We start from the raw sequence: 13,898 nt of genomic DNA on the forward strand, positions 1-13,898 counted from the left end.
ACACAGACACACAGACACAAACACACACAGACACACAGACACACACACAGACACACACAGAGACACACACAGACACAACAGACACACACAGAAACAGACACACACAGACACACAGATACACACACAGAAACACACACAGACACACACACAGACAGACACACACAGATACACACACACAGACACACACAGAGACACACACACACACCCCGTTCTCCATCTCCCACTTTAGTTCCCGAGACCCCGCCCCGGCTCTGGCCTGGATCACCTTCTTCCGCACCTACACGGCGCAGCTGTAAAAGTCGGACGCTGTAGAGCTGGCTGCGTGGAGGCCGGAATGTGGTATTTGGTTAAATTGTAAAATTAGCTAGGGAAGTTAATGAGGCATCCCGCCTCTGCCTTCGAAGAGCAAGAAGTTTATAAAGGGGCTCTGAGCACCCTGCCTACAGAGGGGAGGAAGGGAGGAAGGAGGGGCTGGCTGGGAAGGCAGAAGAGCCTCTGCCAGGTCAGCTTGCAGCTGGAATGGACCCGAGAGGTCATCCAGCCCCTCAGAGCTTCTGCTTTGGGACAGACTCCATCAGCCACTTTGAGTCCGTGGAGCTCCTTACCCCAAGTCTACAGATATCCTGAGATTGCATGCAACCGGCTAGTGATTAGCCATTCTGGCATCAGATTCCTTTTTTTTTTTTTTTTTTTGGTCGTGTGCAAGGCTGCAGAGATAAGGACTAAGCCCTTTGTCTCTGAAGGTGCCCACAGCAGAGTGGAGAAGAGCAGGGACAGTAACCGTGGCAGCTAACGTTGGACTGAGGGCCGGCAGGTGCCAGGCACTTCATGATCTCGCTCCATCCCCACAAACCCCCACTGAGGCTGATGCTGTTAGGATTCCATTGGATGAGGAGGAAACTGACTTTAGTTGCCCAAGATCGCCCCGCAAATAAGAGGCAGAGTTGGGCTGTAAACCCAGGTTGGGCTGTAAACCCAGGCTGGCCTGCCCCTGACACCACTGGTCTTCACCTCTGAGACCAGGGCATTTTCGTTCTTTTTCCAGGCTGCTCTTGTCCCCCCAGCCCCTAGTTCACAAGGCACAGATTGCACGTTCGTGAATGTCACCCCAAAGCTTTGGAAGTCACGGTCTCAAAGGTGCTTGCGAAAGAGCTGCCAACAGTCTATTTTCTGCACACACCAAATTCTCAGGTCCTCTAATTACACCAAACAAACCTTCCTGTTTTCAAGCAGCAATTCGATGTCATTTTAGTTGTCAGATTTGCTTCAATAACACTTAACATACTCCCCCACCCCAGCTTTTCGCACGAGGTCAGCCAAAAGAGGCGAGTTTTGTTGTTTTGGGTGGGGGGTGGTTCATGCTAGGAAGGGGCCTTAGAGTGTGACAGGCCATATTTCTGTTTTGAAAAGTGTGGAGTCTCAAGGCTTCTGAATTTTGAGCCTGAAAATGTCAGTGCTGGAGCTGTAATGTAACACCTCAATTATGGTGCAGGGGGTAAGAAGGAAAGACTCTGAAACCTGCAAGGTTCTTTAGATCCACAGCCTGGGCCTCAATTAAGGTCTCAGAAACACCAAAGGCAAGCCAATGAGTGTCATTTTTAACCAGTTTGAACATTTTACTACTTCCTAACATCAGAAGCACCCGGGCTGGAGAGCCTGCTTCTTGTCCTCAATAAAGTGATTAAGCTGAATGGGTGTTGGGGGGTATTATTAGGCTGAGACGGGCTAAAAATAGAAATGCTCTGTTTTCTGAAAGCCACAGCAGGCCTGTAGAGACTGGCAGCCGCGACGTGCCACCGAGGGGCCCGCGGAATGGGGAGGGAGGGTGGCAGTCCCCTGCGCTCAGTCTGAGATGGGGTGGTGGGTGTTGTGACGGGCGAGCCAGGTGACAGGCCTCTTTCCCAGCTGTCATCAGGAAGAGAGGAACAGTGGAAGCTGTGGACTGGTTGCTTCTGCCTTGGCATTTGCCAGGGTGTGCGTGCGTGTGTGTGTTAATGAATTTACAGCAACTGACAACTCTGTGGTCTAGGATGGACACCACAGCCTAAGATTTACATATTTAGCCCCAAACGAATTGGATTTGTGTGTTTTTGGGAGAAGGGGTCCATTTTGGGCAGTGAATAAAGGGCAGGTTATAAGGGGCACATGCAGGCGGGGTGGCAAAAGGAGGAGACCTTGCAGCCAAGAGTGAGCATCTGTTCTGTAAAGACTCGATTAGCGAGGCTGCCCAGAAAGGGGGAATAAAGAGACTTTTTGGTTAAGTGAAGGTCAACCAAGAAAACCTTGTCTTATTTCAGCCTCTGAAAGAATGAGTTTGCTGTGGTCCATCAATGTGAAAGTCCGGTTTTCTACTTTGAAGACAATTGATTTTTTTTTAAAGATTTTAATTATTTTGAGAGAGAGCATGTGCAAGCAGGGGGAGGGGCAGAGGGAGAGGGTGAGAGAGAGAGTCTTCAGCAGACTCCTCACTGAGTGTGGAGCCCGACGCAGGGCTCGATCTCCCAACCCTGAGATCAAGACCTGAGCCGAAATCAAGAGTGGACGCTTAATTGACTTAGCCACCCAGAAGCCCCAACAGTTGGCTGTTTTTAATGATAGAATATCTTGCTTGCTTAGAAATCAAAAGGAGAGGGGCGCCAGGGTGGCTCAGTCGGTTAAGTGACTGCCTTCAGCTCAGGTTATGATCCTGGAGTCCCGGGATCGAGTCCCGCATCGGGCTCCCTGCTCCGCAGGGAGTCTGCTTCTCCCTCTGACCCTCCCCCCTCTCATGAGCTCTCTCTCTCTCATTCTGTCTCAAGTAAATAAATAAAATCTTTAAAAAAAAAAAAAAAAGAAATCAAAAGGAGAATGATGAGGGGAGTCAGTCATGGAGGGATTTTTTTTTTTTTTTTAGATTTTATTCATTTGAGAGAGAGAGAGAGAGTGAGCACAAGCAGGGGGAGAGGCAGAGGGAGAAAGAAAGGGAGAAGCAGACCCTCTGCTGAGCAGGGAGCCCGATTCAGGGCTCAATCCCAGGCTCCTGCGGTCGTGACCTGGGCCAAAGGCAGACGCTTCACAGACTGAGCCACCCAGGCGCCCCCATGGAGGGATATTCCTAATTGGGGTTTTATTGTAAGTCAGCCCTGAGGATCGGCTGTACCTTTTCTTCTGTAAAGCCCTGCATGTTCTCATGTCCTTGGCCTCGTTCCTCTCCTACCATCATTAGGTGGTAGGGAGGGGCTGTTTTACAGATGGAGAAATGGTGGCCGAGTAAATCAGGATTCTGGAATATACCAACATGCTCAACAGAGCCAGATCTAGACCCTGGTACTCCTGGCTCCCAGTCCGGGCTCTGATGGATACAGCTGCCACCCCTTGGCACCAGGAAGTGGGAGTTGCTCTTAATAGAGCAAGTGCTCAGAGACGAGCATTTTCCTGGAGGAGGACAGCCTCAGAGCTTGTGGGAAAGACCCGCCAGCTCCAGAGTGTGGAGGACGACCGAGGACTTGAGCACACCGCCTTTAGGACCTGTTTCTACCTCCTTTACTAGGAATGTTTTATTCTTTAACCTTTGATACCATCAAAGGCCTCTATTAGGTGGGCTTTCTGTGCTGCCACCCCGATTTCGTTTCTGTTTCTTCGATGCGTACTAGCTATGAGACCTTGGCCAAGTGAACCAAGTTTTTCAGACTTCCATTTTCACATCTTCAGGATGGGGATAATGTTAGGATTGATGAGAGAATTGAATGGTACGTGGCATGTTAAGCCGTTAGTACGGTGCTTATTTCATAGTATTCAATAGGTGTTTGCTATTTGTATTCTTGTGTTTACTCCCAGTGCTACAGTAGAGTGCCTCCACTCCACATTGAGGACGGTCCTCGCAGGACCCCTGGGACCCTGGGACGGGAAGGGTTAGGGTTCCGTTGCCCAGAGCCAGTTCCGTTGCTAGGAGCCTTCATGTGCACTGCCTCTTCGGAACCTCCCAGCACCCCGTGGCCCCGCTGCTGAGTGAGTGGTGCCCCCTGGACTTGTGTGCTTGCAGGGTGGGAGGGAGGTGTCAGGGGCTCCTTGGCAGGTGAGGACACCACGGCTCCCAGAGGTGAGAGGCAGGAGCAGAATGCGGTCAGGGCTGGGGAAGGCTGCCGTGCCCTGCCTTCCCTCTGAAAATAACTCAAGTGAGAATTTAATTGGCGGGAGTGTTAGGGAATGTTGGGGGGCTCGGGTGGTGGCCGACCTCAGCTTGGAAATTCTGTGGGCAGGCAGGGCTTTGATCTTGGCCACTGCTCTTGGAGTGGCCCGGTTTTGCTTCTCTCCATTGTCCAGAACAGTACTCATGAATCTTACACCTTGGGGAGGCGTGTGGGGAGGGGCCCCCAGGCCAGATTTCGGGGGGAAGGCCTGTGAAGGTGCTTCAGCAGAAAGGAGCAGGGCATTTGAGGCTGAGAAGAGGAGGCCAGAGGCTCGGGTAACAGACAGAGCTCTGAAGCTACTAGATGCCCGTAGAAATCCTTCTTTCCACTCTGAGCCTCTCACCTGAGAATGAGAATGCCTGAGTCGGGTCCAGGGGAGAAGACAATCGTTGGTATCCAAAGGTTGAGGGCATATCCCGTAAAATCATGGCAGAAATCCCCAATGACCTTTTTACCTAGTCTCTTACACATGCCACGACCTCAGCGTTATCTTTCTTAAACAAAAAGCAGCGAGCACCTGAGAGCCTCGGTGTTCCCTGGAACCCTGGGGTCAGCCTTTCCCCTTGGCCTCATTGGCTCGGCCCCGCTCTGTCTGGCTAATGATTCTCCCAGCGTCTGGACTGTCTGTTCCACGTTGCCTGCCTGACAGAGCAAGGTATTTCCTTGAGAAGGAATCCCCTGGCTGAAGCAGAGAAGCCGGCCCCAGCTCGGGTTAGTCAGCACGGCCCCATTGCCGAGGCCATAAGCCCAGGAGCTCCCCTTCATGACCGTGGAGAAGGTCTTTGCTGTGTGCCTCTGGCTGGTTCTCACACAGCGCGCATCCATCTTTCCTTCACCCTGAGACATGCCCCAGTTTAAAACTTGTTATTTACAGATGGAGAGATGAAGTGGCTCACCCAAGGCTGCATGGCGCAGGCGGGGCAGCTGGGCCTCTGAGTCCATTTCCCTCTGAGGTGCTTCAGGAGAGCTCTCCTCGAGCCTGCTCTCCACCTGCCTCCCCCCTCGGTGCCCCTCTGTCCTCCCAAACAGCTGAGTACCTCGTGCGCAGGAGCCCCGGGGAATGCCAGGTCTCTTCTCTCTAGGGCGCTCGTGGCAGGTGGGCCGTCCCCCAGGAACTGTGGGGCTGGAACCTTAGGGGCTGGAATTCCAGAAGGCTCAGGCCAGACGCTGGCCTCCTGAAGCTCAGCAACTTGATGAAGTGAAGCTACTCCATAATCATAATAGCGATTCAGGCACCTGCTGTGTGCCAGATGTTTCATATAGGGTTAATATGGGAGGGTTAATAACCCCATTGCAAGGAGGGAACGGAGGCTACAAAGTTGGCCCCAGCACCGTATCGCCAGTGAGGAGAACTCCAATGCCGGGTCTGGCCACCAGCTGCTGGGGGACTTCACCTCGGGGACATATCTGAGTTGGCCCACCGTGTCTGGAGGGAAGTCTGGTCTGTCAGAGCGGGGACTGACATTGTCATAACAAGAGAGGGGTTTGTGTCATTGTATTGATTACCCCCATACCTGGATTAGCCAGTCATGGAAGTTGCCTGGGGAAGAAATGGGTTAAAGACAGCGCTAAGGTGAACCCCCAAATCAGTACTCTTACTAAGACTTCGGGAAGATTTGCACGCTGTTGTTTTTGCTATGACAGATTAATTATCCTGCTTGGATTTTATTTAAAATAATTCACCTTAAATAGGTTTGCACTCATTTTAGAAGGAGCTCGATAGTGCTGTCAAAACTTGGCCGTGAGTGTTGAGAGCTGACTGGAGAGGTGCCATTTCTTTGACCTTCTCCCAGGGAAGAGTGATCGGGGCCCTGTGTTTACTTGTATATTGTTGTTTTTTGGTTTTTTGTTTGTTTTTTAGGGGGGAAGGGGCAGAGGGAGAGGAAGAGAGAGAATCTTAAGTAGGCTTCATGCCCAGCGTGGAGCCCAACATGGGGCTCGATCTTACAACCCTGCGATCATGACCTGAGCTGAGATCAAGAGTCAGACGCTTAACAAACAGAGCCACCCAGGTGCCCTGTACGTTGTTGGTTTGTAGAGGGGTTTCTTGGAGGTGCACAATCCTTTAGTGCCCTCTGCCTCTTTTTATCTTCCACTCCCCAAGAACATCTGCGGAAGACTTGTCCAGAGTAAGCATCTTTTCTCCCTTCTTTCCTTCTTTGTGTTTTGGCCGTGGTGGTAAGAATACTGCAAATGTTTCGGTAGGTTTGTTGCATGTCTTTGATGTCTTCCCCGGCCCCAGACCTTCACAGTGGGGGAGAGCAGTGGTAACAGTGATGAATGTTAACGACAAACTGCAGTTATCGAGCAGCTCCCGCGTGCCAGGCACGGTGTTGTAGACTTTACATACACTATTTAAATGAATCCTCACTCAATCCTGGGAGGTAGCTGTGCAGTGCCCAGTTACAATAACAGATGCAGAAATAGGCCCGGACAGGAGAATTAGCTTGCCCAGGGTGGGAGCTAGAGATGATAGAACCGGGACTTGAACCTGGTCTCTTTGACCCCAGAGCAAGTATATGTGTTTGTACTGGTGGCCAGGGGCTGTGTTTCGAAGCCTGTTGGGTTCCTGCTGGTGCTCAAATTGGTGACCACGGGAGCTCCCAAGGCTCTCTGAGAATTGAGTTGCAGGCATAAGGGACAAGGAGGACCTGTTTTCTGTGTAGGACTTGAGATCAGGACCACAGGATCCCAGTGACAGCCAAGGGCACTGGGGCACCGTGGGACCTCCCGACAGCATGAGGTTTATTGGGTAGGGTTAGAAGTGCTCTCTCAGACTCGAGATGCCTCAGCATTTCCTTCTGACCCATTCCACGGCCTCGTCTTCTACGGAGCAGACATTGAGCCATGTGTGAGAGGTCCAGCCACTCAGCAGGTCATTGATGGGGAACTGACGTCTAGAGGTCTGAAAACCTGCCGCTCACAGTCCCCGTTAGTCCCCGTCTCCGTTGGCATAGCTTGGAGACGGTCCTCGTGGCTTCCTCAGTCCTACCTTGGATTGGGGCCTGCCCCATTATTCATTCACCCCCCGCCCCCCTCCCCTGTCCTGTCGTGGGTGCCCCCACTTCCTTGTCGGCTAGAAAGAACTCTCCTCCAACCGTATCCTGAGCCAGTCTCCTGTCCTTCCCACATCTGCCCACTGCTTCCCCTCTTCCCCGAATGAGTGTCCCTTACAGAGATTCTGGTTCTGGATCAGTTGTTGTGGTGTTGATCCAGGAGAAAGAGCGAGCTAGAGAGCGAGCGAGCAAGTGAGCTGGCCTTCCAGATCCTCTCGGGGAGCACACATCTCCTTGAGTGAAAGAACACGCAGTGCTAGCCTTTGGAATTGGCAGCCAGCGTACTGTTCTCTGTCTGATAAGAGGTACTGTAAATAAAACTGTACACCATGGCCCCTTGTAAAATGCCCTGTGTCTGTACTCATTGTTCTGAGAGCTTATGCTTTTTTTGGGTCTGCTGTTTTGGTACACTCTGTACTTCCTTATGTAAGCAGGCATGCGTATCTCATCAGAACATTCAAGATGTTTATTTTAAACTCTCAAGGAATTAAAAGAAAAAGCATTCATGATTCCACATTAGATGCTGGCAAATGTGAAGTGTTTTTTTCAGTGCCCCCCCCCCACCTTCTTATTAGCATGGGGAGTGGGAGAGGGAGGGATTTTGCCTTTTTTTTTTTTCTTCTTTCATTGGCTTCTGCCTTATTTACTTCAGAGAGACACCAGCCCACTTCTGGTTGTGTTCAGCATCTTCTACTCCCCGTCCTGGATGCTGGGGACCCCCCACCCTGTTTCTGGTGGGGAGGGCAAGTAGGGAGGAAGGCTTCGCACTTTGCTGAGGGGAGACACCAAAGGGAGTGGCGGGGCGGGGGGGACAGCTGCAGGGAGCCTGAGGAACTTCTGCTGGATTTCAGCTCTGTTGTTGGAAGGCTGGGGGGTTAGAGAAAGCTTTATGGTTTTGAAAGGGCTTTCCTGGCCTGTGTCTCCTTTGATTCCTGCTAGTCGGGGTGATCCTTAGCACAGAGCGAAAGGGGACCCTGCACATGGAGGCCTTAGACCATCTCCAGCCTCCTTGAGGGTTGTGGTGGCTGCCTCCTTTCTTTCCACCCCAGCTTAACCTGCGTTGAGCCCTCCTCCTTCCTAGATCCCCTGTCTGACCTTCTGGAGGCATCCAGAAATGAGAGAGAAATAGGAGAGAGTAGGAGTCAGGGAGATTCAGAGGGGTCAGGCGTCCTGCTCCCCCAGGGTAGCTCATGAAGCACCCTTGAGCCTCATCTGCAGGATCCCCGGGGGCTGGCAAGGCGAGGGCGTCTGTCTGTCTGTCTGTCTCTTTACCATTGAACCTCAGATAAACTCTTTGCCCGGGCTGGCCACGGGGGTCGCTCAGCAGATTCGGCAAGCCTGTCCAGGGTCCACTCTGGCTGCTGGAGCCCTCTTGGATGGGCCGCTCCTGAGTGCACTGAGGGAGGGGTTGCTTTTTTCTTGTAGGGGTGCGAGCCCTGGGCAGCTGGGTGGGCAACAGAGGGAGATGGTGCTGTGGGGGAAGCGACAGCCCCATTTCCACTTTCCTTTCTTTGCCCCAAGCTGCCTGAGTGCCAACCGACACCACGTCCTTGAGTTTTCAGAAGGGCCAGTAGAGAACCCTGAGCCTGTAGAATAAGGACTCTGCCACCCCCTAGGGGACAGCCTGGCAGTGCCCTGAATGGCCACTGCCCTCTTCCCAGGCCAGTTTTGGGCCTGGAACCTGCCGGAGGGCTTCTTTGTTTACTGAGTGAGTTGTGAGCACAGCCGCGGGGCAGGCAGGGAGCAGGCCACTGGGAAAGGGGGGGGACAGGCCGGAGGCCAGCCCTGCCTGCTCGCACAGAGCTTACAGTCTGCCGGGGAAGACAGAGAGGAGCCAGGCAGCGCAGGATGCTGGCCTGTGGCTCCTGGGGCTCATCCGGGGAGGGTTTCGGAGCTGGGTTGGTGAATAGTTGCCAACACTGACATGTTGGTCCTTTGACAGGTTTTCTTGCTCCCCTCAACAGACAGTCGCTCACCTTTAAATGAGAGGCGGGAGGGGTGTGTGTGTGTGTGTGTGTGTGTGTGTGAGAGAGAGAGAGAGAGAGAGAGAGAGAGAGAGAATAGTGAAATATGTCTTTATAAATGTGAGACTCACTTTACGCAAGATTAATGACCTCCAAATAACTGTACATTGAACTTCAGTAAAATCAATCATACTTTGCACAGAGAAGTTCTTTAAAGGAATCCTGACCCCGGGCCTGACTGGTGGTGATGGTAGCTACTGCTTGCGGGGTGTGGGGGTCGGCCCACCCCCGACCCCAGATAGAGGGCCGGCCCTTCACCCACCTTGTCAGCTCCTCCGAGGGACTGACTTTGTTCCCATTTTACAGAGGAGGTGACAGACCCACTGACATCAGGCAGCTTGCTGGGGGCAGGGTCTCAGCTCATGATTAGTCCGGCTGGGATTCCAACTCTGACCCGTCGGACCCGAATCCTGAGCTCTGAAGCATGCTCTCCTGCCTCCTGAGGTATAAATGATGTCAGTGAGCTCCTGTATCTGCAGAGTGCTTGGTGACTGACAAGGAGATTATGTTCATTAAGATCCCTCTTCCCCTTCCATCTTCAGTATAGCAGAGCCCATTTCCCAGCTCGGGAAGGAGGGTCCTTGTGGTGTCCGCAGCCGTGAGTGGCCGGGCAGGCCCGGGACCCGGTTCTCCCCACTCTAGATGGTGCTGTTTGCTCAGATCTGTAATCGCGAGGGAGGATGGCAAGGGTCCAGCCTGCTCCATCTTCCGGCTGTTCTCCCTCTTGGCTGTTAATTTCTGTCCCTGCCGTCCATCCCCTCCTCGACCCCATCTCTCCCTCTGTCCTCACTGGCCCCATTCCAGCCTGCTGGCCTCCACCTCCTTTGTCTGGAATGGGTTTCCTTCGATGAGGGTGGGGTGGAGTGTTGCTTCTTCCTTCAGCTTCCCCACTCAGATGCGAGCTCATCAGAGAGCTCTTCCGTGCCGACCCCACATAAAATAGCAGCCCCTGGCCCTCTCTGTCCCTCTTCACTTAATTTACTTCTCTTTTCATCACTTGTCCCCACCTGGTTTATATTTACTGGGTTTTTAAAGATGTGCCTTCCCTTCTAGAACATAAGCTCTCTGAGGGCAGGGATTTTGTCCCTCTTGTTCATTTACTGTAATCTACCTTTGGACATACTCTTAATGGACATCCAGAAAACATCCCTGTGTATAGGTAGGATACGGCAAGGCATGGCCATCCCTGACCTGTGCCATGCCCTGGTGTTCTCCCCACTCCCAAGATGAGCCCCAGGAAATTTTGGGGGGCGGGTAGATGCTGATCTTTCCCCATGCATCTGTCGTGCTCACTGGCATGACCTCTTTCCTCCCTCCGTCGCTGCCTCGCACTGATGCTTTATAAATGTATTAGTGCCTGAATGATGTCACTGTAATGCATTTTGGGAATAGCCATGTGGTTTATACGCACTTGAATTGCTTTGAATGCAAACCTGACATCACAGTGAAGGCAGCAGCGAACAACATATGCACAGTAAACAGGCAGAGACTGTCTTATTGATTAACAGATGAGGCCTCTATTATTGATCAAAGCTTGGCGAGGAAATTTATCACTTTTAATTTCAGGGCTGCCAAATATTTCTGCCTCTGAGCCAGCCATTACAGAGACAATTTAAAGGCACATGCTTCCTTGGGAAGAGGGGGTTTCTGCCTCTCTTTGCTGGGCTCCCGGACCCAGGAAGTGTCTATCTTTGCTGTTGGGCTGTCCCTGGGGAGTTGGGGGGCGGGGGTCTTGGTGGGGGTGGGGGGAGTCCCAGAGCTTCCCGAGTGGGGCCTGAGATGGGAGCCAACGTCTGCGGTCTCGGCGTGTGATAGGAGTTCTGACCCATCTGGGTGGACCAGGCTCTGCACAGAGGCCAGGGGGCGTTCACAGCCTCAGCTCAGTGTCGTGACTTCAGCAGGGCAGGCGGGGAGAGGGGAGGACGCTGAGGGCAACCAGATGTGGTCAGGCTCGGGCCAAGTCGGCAGCCTTGACAAGATCGCATGTGCTGATCTGTTTTTATCTTCATCTGAACTTGTCCGATGGCACACATCCGGCCCTTCGCTTCCTACCTGCCCTCCTTCCTTTCTCTCTGCTTCTCGGTCCTTAAAGCTGATGCTGCTCTCGCCGTGTGGATGGCTGTTTTCTAAGAACCCTCTGCACCACATCCCTTTGAGGCTGCAGTGCAAAGCCTCCTCACCTGGTTGCAGGGCTCCTGCCTGAGGCTCAGCCCACGGGGCTCTCCGGTCCCCGCTGCCCTCCTCGGGCCTCCCCATCTGCTCTCTCCTCTAGGGAGCCGTTAGAACTGTGAGAAGCAAAGAAAGAAAGGCAGCGAAAGTCAGATCCCTTCCAGATCCGCAGGAAGTCATTGCTGGCTAGTGAGTCGGGACTGGGGGAGAATTTCTCGGGGCAGGAAGGCTGTGGCTTCATCCACCCGCCTGGTCCGCGCTGCTCTTTGACGTACTTGTTGCGTTTCCAGTGTACGTGGATGGAAAGGGGTCCTGGCCGCCACCTGAGGGAACACACATTCGGACTGTCTTGCCGTCAAGTTCCTTCAAAAGCTCCTTCTGGAAGCCGTAGAAGGCACGAATGGTCCTTGGTCCAAGGACACCCTGCAGCTTGAAGGGACACCCGGAGGTGATCGTGACCTCCCCGTCTCCAGGCAGAATTCAACTCCAGCCACCTAATACAACTGGCAATATTTATATTTGAAGCTCTTAAGGAAAAGTGACTCCATATCTTTCCTAGGGCACTTTTTCATTCATTTATTCAGCCAGTCAACTAATGTTTTTATTGAGCCACCTGGTAGAGGGTATATTTTGCTCATCAGTTGGAATATAGACAAGGTCACTGTTCTCCTAGGACCTGACATTCTGTACACACTCTGGGATCCTTTTACCCGTCACTGGCAAGAACTGTTTATTGCCGTTTAATTTAAGCCCATGCAGGTACAAATTGTATTCTGAGTTCTGTTCCTTATAGTATGTGCTGTTATTCTAAGGAAGAAGTTTTTAAAACTTCTTTTTTTTTTTTTTAAAGATTTTATTTATTTATTTGAGAGACAGAGAGCATGAGAGGGAGGAGGGTCAGAGGGAGAAGCAGGCTCCCTGCCGAGCCGGGAGCCCGACGCGGGACTCGATCCAGGGACTCCAGGATCATGACCTGAGCCGAAGGCAGTCGCTTAACCAACTGAGCTACCCAGGTGCCCCGTTTTTAAAACTTCTTAAAAAGAGTAGTGGAACCATTTCTCCAGCTAGAATTTTACACAGAACTTTGATGTATAAAAGGGACGTATTGGAATTTTATTTTCTTGTGTTGGGGGGAGGGAAGCCCATACCTCACCTTCTTATCTGTGAAGCATCTTTGCAGGTGGAGGCCTAGGGAAGCCCAAATACACAGAGATTAAGAACAAAGGCTCTGAAGTCAGGCTGGCCGGGTTTGAATCCCCTTCTGTTACCCCCTGTGCGACGCTGGGCCAGCTACTGAACCTCTCTGAGGTTGGGGTTTCTTGTCTGCTAAAGGGGAGTAATAGCAGTATGTACTTTTCACGGTTGGTAGGATCAAAGGCAACAATACATCTTAAACACTTCGCATCGTGCCTGGTATCTGGTAGGGCCTCAGGAAAGCGGAGATTTGGAAAGCAGCACTAGGTTTCTACTATAAATATGTAAGAAGTTCTGCCGTGGGGCGCCCGGGTGCTCAGGGTCCTGGGATCGAGCCCCGCCTCGGGCCCCCTGCTCAGCAGGGAGCCTACTTCTTCCTCTCCCTCTGCCCTGTCCCCCCTCGCTTGTGCTCTCTTTTGCTCTGTCAAATAAATGAAAAAAATCTTTAAGAAAAGTTCTACCTCTTCTGAGACTCTCATACAAATGTAAAACACAGCGTTGTGAAAGGAACGACGTGGAGAGCGTCCTGGAAAGGGCAGAACAGAGACGGCATGCTTGATGCGCACATCCTCCGGTCCTGAGGATGGAATGGGATGGAGAACTGGGACCAGGCTGTGCTCACATGCAGAGACTCAGGGAGGGTCCAGCGGTTCCACCCAGGGCTGGTGAAGACAGCTCCCCGTGGAGTTGGGTGGCTAGCTGGTCAGGCCGCACAGCCACATAGAGGAATTTAGAATCAGTGCAGATGGTGAGCCGTGTAAGTTCTTGAGCAAGAAGTAGGAAGGAAGCAAGTGGCCTTCACGGCACCTGCATGTATTGGGTGAGTCAGGCCAGCTGGTGGGGGTGGCGGCCGTCCTGAGTCTGCCAGTGTTCTGGGCACCACCCAACAAGGGCCTGGATGGGGCAGTGAGAATCGACACGCAGTGCAAGCGATGCATCTAGAAGACATTTCGAATGAAAATGGCCAAGGCTCGAGACAGGTGCCCCCTGAATGAAGTCACCGCATGAGAGCCTTGAAGAGTGTTAGCAAATGGTAAAAAGTCCTGTTTGTCTTAATGCTGTGGCCTTGTCGCTTTGAGCCTTGTAAATAACGGTTCGGAAAAGTTTATCGATTTGCTATCGCACTGAATTGATTTTGTTGATTCCACAAATATGTACAGTAGTAGGTTCCCTCGGGTGTCGGGCCGATGCAGCTGTGCATGTGATGACATGCTCCTGCCCTCGGAGAGCTTCTAGTGTGGCAGGAGACAGGGATGGGTCCACAGGCATTTAGGAGAGTACACAGT

At 52.3% G+C, this 13,898-nt stretch overlaps 1 protein-coding gene across 2 annotated transcripts in view; it reads left to right on the forward strand.

Annotated features, from left to right (window-relative positions):
* The window catches only part of ZBTB16 (zinc finger and BTB domain containing 16), a 187,135-nt gene that overhangs the window by 109,280 nt on the left and 63,957 nt on the right, over nucleotides 1-13,898 (forward strand). The window lies entirely within an intron of this gene.

The sequence above is a fragment of the Mirounga leonina genome, unplaced genomic scaffold (genome assembly GCF_011800145.1).
Source record: "Mirounga leonina isolate KUSES-001 unplaced genomic scaffold, KU_Mleo_1.0 Mir_153, whole genome shotgun sequence".
Taxonomy (NCBI): domain Eukaryota; kingdom Metazoa; phylum Chordata; class Mammalia; order Carnivora; family Phocidae; genus Mirounga; species Mirounga leonina.